This window comes from Polypterus senegalus, chromosome 15, assembly GCF_016835505.1.
Source record: "Polypterus senegalus isolate Bchr_013 chromosome 15, ASM1683550v1, whole genome shotgun sequence".
NCBI lineage: Eukaryota > Metazoa > Chordata > Cladistia > Polypteriformes > Polypteridae > Polypterus > Polypterus senegalus.
This window is the reverse complement of record NC_053168.1, coordinates 22,040,250-22,049,246: the sequence shown is the minus strand read 5'-3', so window position 1 is coordinate 22,049,246 and position 8,997 is coordinate 22,040,250. Positions and strand designations below refer to the sequence as shown.

The 8,997-nt window shown below is 42.5% G+C and overlaps 1 protein-coding gene across 1 annotated transcript in view; it reads left to right on the top strand.

Moving 5' to 3' along the window:
- The first annotated feature begins 3,094 nt into the window (after nt 1-3,094).
- Nucleotides 3,095-8,997, top strand: part of parp10 (poly(ADP-ribose) polymerase family member 10) — a 58,432-nt gene continuing 52,529 nt past the window's right edge. The window contains exon 1 of the mRNA XM_039736415.1: nt 3,095-3,247. The gene's annotated coding sequence lies outside the window, so the exon portion shown is untranslated. The remainder of the gene's footprint in view (nt 3,248-8,997) is intronic.

Here is an 8,997-nt window from a genome sequence, read left to right as displayed (position 1 = left end):
TCACAGCGCATCACTTTTTCCACATTTTGTTATGTTACAGCCTTATTCCAAAATGGATTAAATTAATTTTTTTCCTCTAGAATTCTACACACAGCACCCCATAATGACAACGTGAAAAATGTTTACTTGAGGTTTTTGCAAATTTATTAAAAATAAAAAAACTGAGAAAGCACGTGTACATAAGTATTCACAGTCTTTGCCATGAAGCTCCAGATTGAGCTCAGGTGCATCCTGTTTCCCCTGATCATCCTTGAGATGTTTCTGCAGCTTCATTGGAGTCCACCTGTGGTAAATTCAGTTGATTGGACATGATTTGGAAAGACACACACCTGTCTATAGAAGGTCCCACAGTTGACAGTTCATGTCAGAGCACAAACCAAGCATGAAGTCAAAGAAATTGTCTGTAGACCTCCAAGACAGGATTGTCTCGAGGCACAAATCTCAGGAAGGTTACAGAAAAATTTCTGCTGCTTTGAAGGTCCCAATGAGCACAGTGCCCTCCATCATCCGTAAGTGGAAGAAGTTCAAAACCACCAGGACTCTTCCTAGAGCTGGCCGGCCATCTAAACTGAGCGATCGGAGGAGAAGGGCCTTAGTCAGGGAGGTGACTAAGAACCCGATGGTCACTCTGTCAGAGCTCCAGAAGTCCTCTGTGGAGAGAGGAGAACCTTCCAGAAGGACAACCATCTCTGCAGCAATCTACCAATCAGGCCTATATTGTAGAGTGGCCAGACGGAAGCCACTCCTTAGTAAAAGGCACATGGCAGCCCACCTGGAGTTTGCCAAAAGGCACCTGAAGGACTCTCAGACCATGAGAAACAAAATTCTCTGGTCTGATGAGACAAAGATTGAACTCTTTGGTGTGAATGCCAGGCGTCACGTTTGGAGGAAACCAGGCACCGCTCATCACCAGGCCAAAACCATCCCTACAGTGAAGCATGGTGGTGGCAGCATCACGCTGTGGGGATGTGATGTTTTTCAGTGGCAGGAACTGGGAGACTAGTCAGGATAAAGTGAAAGATGACTGCAGTAATGGTCAGAGACATCCTGGATGAAAACCTGCTCCAGAGCGCTCTTGACCTCAGACTGGGGTGACGGTTCATCTTTCAGCAGGACAACAACCCTAAGCACACAGCCAAGATATCAAAGGAGTGGATTCAGGACAACTCTGTGAATGTCCTTGAGTGGCCCAGCCAGAGCCCAGACTTGAATCCGATTGAACATCTTTGGAGAGATCTTAAAATGGCTGTGCACCGACGCTTCCCATCCAACCTGGTGGAGCTTGAGAGGTGCTGCAAAGTGGAATGGGTGAAACTGGCCAAGGATAGGTGTGCCAAGCTTGTGGCATCATATTCAAAAAGACTTGAGGCTGGAATTGCTGCCAAAGGTGCATCGACAAAGTATTGAGCAAAGGCTGTGAATACTTATGTACATGTGATTTCTCAGTTTTTTTTATTTTTAATAAATTTGCAAAAACCTCAAGTAAACTTTTTCACATGGTCATTATGGGGTGTTGTGTGTAGAATTCAGAGGAAAAAAATGAATTTAATCCCTTTTGGAATAAGGCTGTAACATAACAAAATGTGGAAAAAGTGATGCGCTATGAATACTTTCCAGATGCACTGTATGTATAAAGAATGATCATTATTACTGTTATTAACTTTGACACACAGGCTGTGAAGCTTTCATATATTTAATGACTCCCAGGCAGTAAATCAAACTTTACAACCACATGACTGACAACTTCCAAAGCTTCAAACGTCACTAGAACACCAGGAGCTGTCTGTCTATTTCAAAGCTTTGTGCTGTTTTGAAGGAAAAGGGTCTGACTTAGGAACAGGTGCAGGACCGGGCTGTTTGGAGAAGGTTGATCAAGCACATCGACCCCACATAGAAGTGGAAAAATATGAAGTGACTTTAACATGTGAGATAATCCAGTAGAGCAATTTTAATCAAAATCCGAGATGTAGTGGTTAATTTTTTCTAAAAAAGTTGAGGCGATCTATCCTGGAAAAACCCCACTGAATAAGATAACAGTGGATACTCAAACCACCTCACTGGCTGCTAAGCAGCCCCCATAAAAAGTTCAAGCTTCAGGGCCCCATTAATGTAGATCTGCCACTGTGCTTCTGGGGAGCCTAGAAAAACGGAAAGCCCGCCAGAGTCTCAAATTAAATCTAACTAGTTTGACAGAAGCGAAGGTCTTTCTAAGACTCAAAAAGACAGATATAAAGAGCAAGAGTTCATGGTGTAATGCTATAATATTCATAATGGCAACCAGATTATCATAATATCAAAATGCACACACCGAGTGTTCTTGTTTTAGTGCACCTGTTCGACTGGATCTCTGCGATCAGTCAGGGTGAGGGTGAGGGGTGCTAGGGCTATGGCCAGCTCATGGCTGCTATAATTTCTGTGACCCACCAGATGTCACTGTTGTCAAAAGCTTTGGATTATTTTCCGGCACAACCGGGAAGAGGCTTCAAAAACTTCATGGTGCTTCGTCCGCACATCACTAACAGTAGTAAGTTGCTACTAGCAACAACATTCGCCCCAGTACATTCAGGGGGTGCAGTTTTTAATCACGGGTTGTAAGGCTACTGAAAAGTTAATTATATGAACATATATGGCACTGCATGTCGTGTGTTCTTTTTCATTATTACTTTTGTATGGTATTTGTGTCAGCTATTCTCAGGAGACACGCATAAGTAAGAATTTCACTGTAATAACAAACCTGACCTGGCTTAAAGGTTAGCTCCTAGTCGCCTTATCCATAAAATGTTACTATAGTACATGTCACGCCCCCCATTACTCAGACATCGTGTTTTGTTTCCGTCCAGAATTCTCCTTTTTCTCCCAAACCCAAGTGATGCTCTTCTGTCGTCCCATTTCGCTGCGTCGTCTTTTTTCGCCAGCAGTTTTCAAGTCGCGCGTGATGTCATCGAAAACGCGAGCATCCCATTGGTTCGTCGCATTTCCCCCTAACCAGGAAGTCGCCGCCTGTATCATGTCACGCATGCGAGGTGAGAGGCGGGGCGAATAGTCGATTCGGCGATGTTTATAAGGAAGCGATGACAGCGAATGAGAAGCAGAGTTGAAAAGCCGGGGAGTGGCGCTGAGCTCATAGGGCTTGTTCGTTTTTTTTTGTTTGATTGATGTCGCGCTTACTTTCACTTTTAATTCTTGCTATGTAAGACGACGAAGCTGGGAACTTCGCAGGGCAAGATAGGCTGAGAAACGGTCACAGGTAAAATATATTTGACACGTAATACGTATTTTCACCTTTTGTTAAAGATGTCAAGACATAGTAAGACTCCACTCTCGTTTTTTTTTTCCGGGTGGTTTCCGTGATAAACAGACATTTCTCTCTTGTAAAAGTAATGCAACTTTCTACGAATAGCGTGCAGCATCTGCTTCGTTTTGGAAAACGAATCCTTTGTGACATCAGGGTCTGTTGCGTTATGATTGCCCTGCTGCTTAGCATGATCATCATGTTTGTTTCCATCACTTCCTCGTGTTACTTTCAGCCAAAAAGACTGTCGCCCTGTCTAGGGATTGTACCTGCCAAGCGCCCGATGCTTGCTGGGATAGGCGTCATTTGTCCCCTCGACTATAGGTGTTAGTCGATGGTGAATTGTCAGTTCAGATCGACTCATGATTTGTACCTGACGATTTCCTATTATGTTTTTAAATATATTTTCCAAATAAGTTTACCAGTCTGCCACTACGAAATAATCCTCAAGGTCGTGCTCTGTTTCGCAGCATTGGGTTTATATTTGTGGGCGGCCCTGAGCAGATGGTACAACGTTTTGTCGGGCCTCCGTTTAATGTGCGGAAAACCCGGTGATAAATTATTTACATTTAGACCAGGGATGTACAACTCCTATATTGGAGGGCTGCAGGCTTTCATTCTAACTATCTTAGTGGCAAAGTTTGTCTTAAAATAGCACGTCAATTAAAATTAAGACATAATCATCTGAATTGCTTCTTTTTCCCCTTAAATGACAGCAGCAAAAATGAGACCTGAAGTTTGCCAGCAGATAACCAGCTATGTCAGGGCTTCCAGCACCAACCAGTTTCTTAATTAGAAGATGATTTTTGTTATGAATTAAACCCATCATTTAATTCCATGGACTATTATTGGTGCTCTCATTCTGCCACAGGAGACATTTCCAAAGTTGATTTTCTTGTTTCTAACAACATTGTCAAAATGTTTTGTGGACCTGAGCATGTCGACTTTACTGAAACTGCCATCCATCTTTATTTTCAGATATTTTATGATGACAAGTTAGTTTATCATAAACTGGCTTGTTGTTGTGGTTTTCTTTTTTTTTTTGTCTCATTTTTTGGCTGCTAATCAAGGAAAAGGGAATTAAGGAGTCTGAGTCTTAAATGGCACTTGGTTTTAAAATGAAGGCAAAAAAGTTAACTAGCAGTGAAAACTGGTAACCAATTAAGATGTTTACAATGAAATCTTGCCGCCACCTTAGCCCTCCAGTATCAGAGTGGGACACCCCCAGGTTAATTCTCATCAAAATGTTACACTGTAAACTAAGAGAACGTATTAAGAACCAAGAAATTATAGCCAGTTTTTTTTTTTTTTTTTCTCTTAGTCAACCTCAGCAGGGCTACTATGGACCCACCAAGCACAGCCTGGTGGTCCTGACTTTGAAAGCCCCTGCACTAGTTGCTTTCTTATTCAACCTGTTAGCAGTTAGAACACTTATCTTGAGGTAAGAAAATGTCTTTTTAGGTTAGGGTTAGGTTTATTTTATCAGTACCATAGGTAAAAAATTGTGTTGCAGTACAGGGGATTGGCAGTCCTACTTGACAACAAATGAATACAATCAAGACACATATACAATAAAACACGGGTTAAAATAACACAAAATAATAAAAATGGAAATAATAAATAATTATGTCTTTTTTAGTTTAGGGTTAGGTTTATTTTATTAGTACCATAGGTAAAATTGTTTTGCAGTACAGGGGATTAGCTGCCCTACTTGACAACAAATGAATAAAACCAGACACACATGTACAATAAAACACGGGTTAAAATAATAACACAAAATAATAAAAATGGAAATAATGAATAATTTCTAAATCTAAGATTTATTGTGCTGTGTGATTGCTGCTGGAGCAAAGCTATTTTTATATGTTTTTGTTCTACTTTTGGGAACAGTAAACTTTTTTCCAAAGGGAAGGACCTGAAATTTTAGAGAGCAAAGGATTGGAGATATTAAGACTGAACTTGTATTAAGTGGGTTAGTAAGATGGATGGATGAATGGCGTATATACTGAAGTGGGGAAATAAAACTCTCATTGCTGGGAGTGAATTTTCAATGTTTCTTGCTGAAATTCACAAATGAGAGTAGTGTGAAAGCAGTGCAATACAACAGCAGGAAACCAATACTGACTATGAACTTTTAACAGTTGTCGTCTTGCAGAATTTAAGTGTATTCAATGTCTACTTCAGCTTGGCATTCCAAGCATACAGAGCTAATGTGCGTCTAAATCGGATGTTACATTTCTGCATAAGGGCCAAACCAAGATGTTGGCCACTGGCAGGCAGAGGGTCCAGTGGCACTCCAAGGGGTCAAGGCCAAGAGAGAAGGCAGTCTGAAGCAGCACCGGCACACTAGCACTCATTCCTCGAGTCAGTTGTGACAACAGTAGCTGTACATGTCCTGCTTTGACAGGTCACCTTGCTCCAAGACCAGCAGCATGAAGAATGGTCCTCACTGTTCTGTGACTTATGGGGGCAGTTTGCCTGCTGGCAGTTTCAGCAGCAGTACAGATGGTAGATCTGAATTGATCACTTAGATGGATATGTCCGACGTGCTGGTTTGGTAAAGGTGTGGTCACTTGAGGGCAAAACAATGGCATCTGTCCTGCTGAAATCTCACCTGCAGTCCGGACACAGTGGAACTGCATAATCCATGGTATAGAGAAATGCTGGTGTGTGACGTTTCTGCCTGCAGCATTTTAGTGACTCACTCTCTGTTTCCCTTCTTGTGACATTTAAGGAATCATGGAATGCACAGAAAACTGGCCAAGTGTGGTCTTCATCCTATAGCATAGTTAAAGAAATTATTGCATATATTTTGGACTACAAGAGACAACCAAGAGTGTTGCTTACAAAGCAGATTTTTGATATCAACAGTCAAAGCCAGATTAATACAATACAGACAACCCCATGGGCTCCAGGGTGTCAAAACTCATGTTCTCTCTTCACTACCCTTATTATATTATTTACTAGCCAACCCGCGGCGTAGCATATGCTGCATAATCGCGCTGCTTTTTTTAATGATTTTTAAGCACAGGGGCAAAAATGAACATTTGAAAAATCTGTAATTTAATAAACCACCAAGAAAAGTAACATTGCAACAATGCACGCTATGAACCAACATACAATTGTACATGACTGAAAACGAAAGGAGCGCCTTCTCCTCCCAGAGCGAGAGATGGGGTTTCGTCGGCGCTCGTTCAGTACGCACTGCCTGCCCATATGTCTGCCCTCAACTCCTTTTGTCTGTGTACAGTCCACATGCACCTCTGAGCCACGTTGACTTTTCATTGTTCTTTGCAGTTCTGGCTGCTTTTCTATATATAATCCACCAAGTCTCCCGACCATGGTAGTAGCGAGGGGGGGTGGGTAGGTACAAATGGCAGGGATGTAATAAGTGCGAGCGTATGAACTGCACGTACTGGGAATTCCTCGTTCGTGGGGAACAATTGCAAGCCCTGGTCTCCATCACGAATGGGGTTCAACGGCTTACCCACACCTCTTGGCGCCGGGTAGACACACGTTGAATCATTCAGTGTAGTGCGCGTGCAGTACCGGACATACAAGGGCATCACCGACCTGTTAATGCTCAATCTCACGTGGCTGAAAGCCACTTGTCCCTCTAAGAAGTTGGACGCTGACCGCTCTTGGGTCACGTAACTATTTAGCAGGCGGGAGTCTCATTCGTTTTTGGAATTAACCAGCCAAATCACTCCACCAACCAAGAACGGCCATGCACCACCACCCACAGTCCTCTCCGTGTCCGGGCCGGGTGAGGTTTTCCGTGTTGAGTCAAATTAAGCAAAAGGCTCCACACCTGGTGGTGCCCTTCTGTCAATTCCTTTAAGTTTCAGCTTTGCAACCATACTCCCCCGGAACCCAAAGACTTTGGTTACCCGGTTGGATCGCCAGTCGGCATCGTTTATGGTCGAAACTATAACGGTATGTGACCGTCTTCGAACCTCCGACTTTCGTTCTTGATTAATGAAAACATTCTTGGCAAATGCTTTTCGCTCTCGCTCGAATTGTTGGCGGGCATGGCTCTGTCGTGCGTGTGCCATGGTCAGCTGCTTAGTGAATTGTTGGTGGGCGGGACTCTCTCGTGTGTGTCTTGCTTGCCATCAACTTAGTGAGTTCTTAAGAGTTGCTGGGCGTGGCTCTTTGAGTTGTCGTCGTATCCCATGGTCTTAGCGTTGGTGGGCGGGTCTCTGTGAGTTGGCGGGCGTGGCTCTGTCTTGCGTGCGTCTTGCTTGCAATGGACTTAGTGGATTTTTTATATATATATATATATATATATATATATATATATATATATATATATATATAAGATGTCAGGGACTGGTATTAAGGTTGGAAGCATACACCTCAGGATCCCAAATTAGGGCGCAATTGCACAAAAAAAGTGTTCCCAAACTTTATATTAAGTCAACTTCACCCTCCTTTTTTTTTTTTTTCTTCATTAGTGTATTACAGTGAATGTAACAAACTAAATGAGGATCACAACATGACAGCTATAGAATATTGACTTTCTTCAGAAAGCGCAGTTAACAAACATCCATTAAATATTTTTGAAATATTAGAAATTTTAGAAAAAAGGTAACAGGTAACCATGTGTGTTGGGTTTGCATATTTGCACTAAATAAAATAAAAGCATGAAGGGAATCTTTCTTTCTCGGGACCTCATTGTCTCCCACCCTGTTCATGTTTGTGTTGGTCTTACCAGACTGTTCATTGCTCCCAAGACTTACTAGAAGTGAAGATATTCGCCCTTTCCAGACTATCTCAGGCTTATTAGTCCCAACTGCAGTATGTACTGCTTGTTCAAATCATCATTTAGGTTTATTATTCATTAATTTACTTTTAAGTTTCAAATGTTAGGTAAATGTAAAGTAGTGAACGTAGACTGTAAAAATATTAGGTTTGACTACACAATTGGAGGTCTGAAAATCGAAAGTACACCTTATGAGAAGGATTTAGGGACTCCTCACTATCAACTGCCAGACAGCTAAGCATGTTCAGGTCCGGCCAGTACTAGGATGGGAGACCATCTAGTTAAAGCTTGGGTTGCTGCTGTAAGGGTTTTTGACAAGGCAAACAAAGGGGCACTTACCCTGTGGTCTGTGTGTATGAGACACTGTGCTGCAAAAAATGGTGCTGTCCTTCGGATGAGATGTATGTAAAACTGAAGTCAGGACTCTCTATGGTCATAAAAGATCCCTGGGCATCCTTCGTAAAGTGTAGGATGTATCCCAATGCCTGATCTAAAATTGCCCACCATGGCCTAGTCTTTTTGGCCCCCTAGTAGCTAATGTGTTGTGAGTGTACTGGCACAATAATGGCTGCTGTCTCATCATCCAGGTGGATGCTACACATTAGTGGTGGTTGAAGTGGCTCCCAACTCACTATGGAAAGAGCTTTGAGTAGCAAGAAAAGCCATGTGTACTGTACATGTTCTTATTAGTATGCAGAAGCCATAAAGAAGGTTAACAGCACCCTGATGTGTAGAGCTTAAGTTCAAGGGAGCCAAGCCTTATAACACACTGGTGAGGCCTCATCTGGAGTGCAGGTTTGGTCTCCAGGCTACAAAAAGAACACAGCAGCACTGGAAAACGTCCAGAGAAGAGCAACTAGGCTGATTGCAGGGCTACAGGGGATGAATTATGAAGAAAGATTAAAAGAGCTGAGTCTTGTCAGTTCAAACAAAAGAAGAT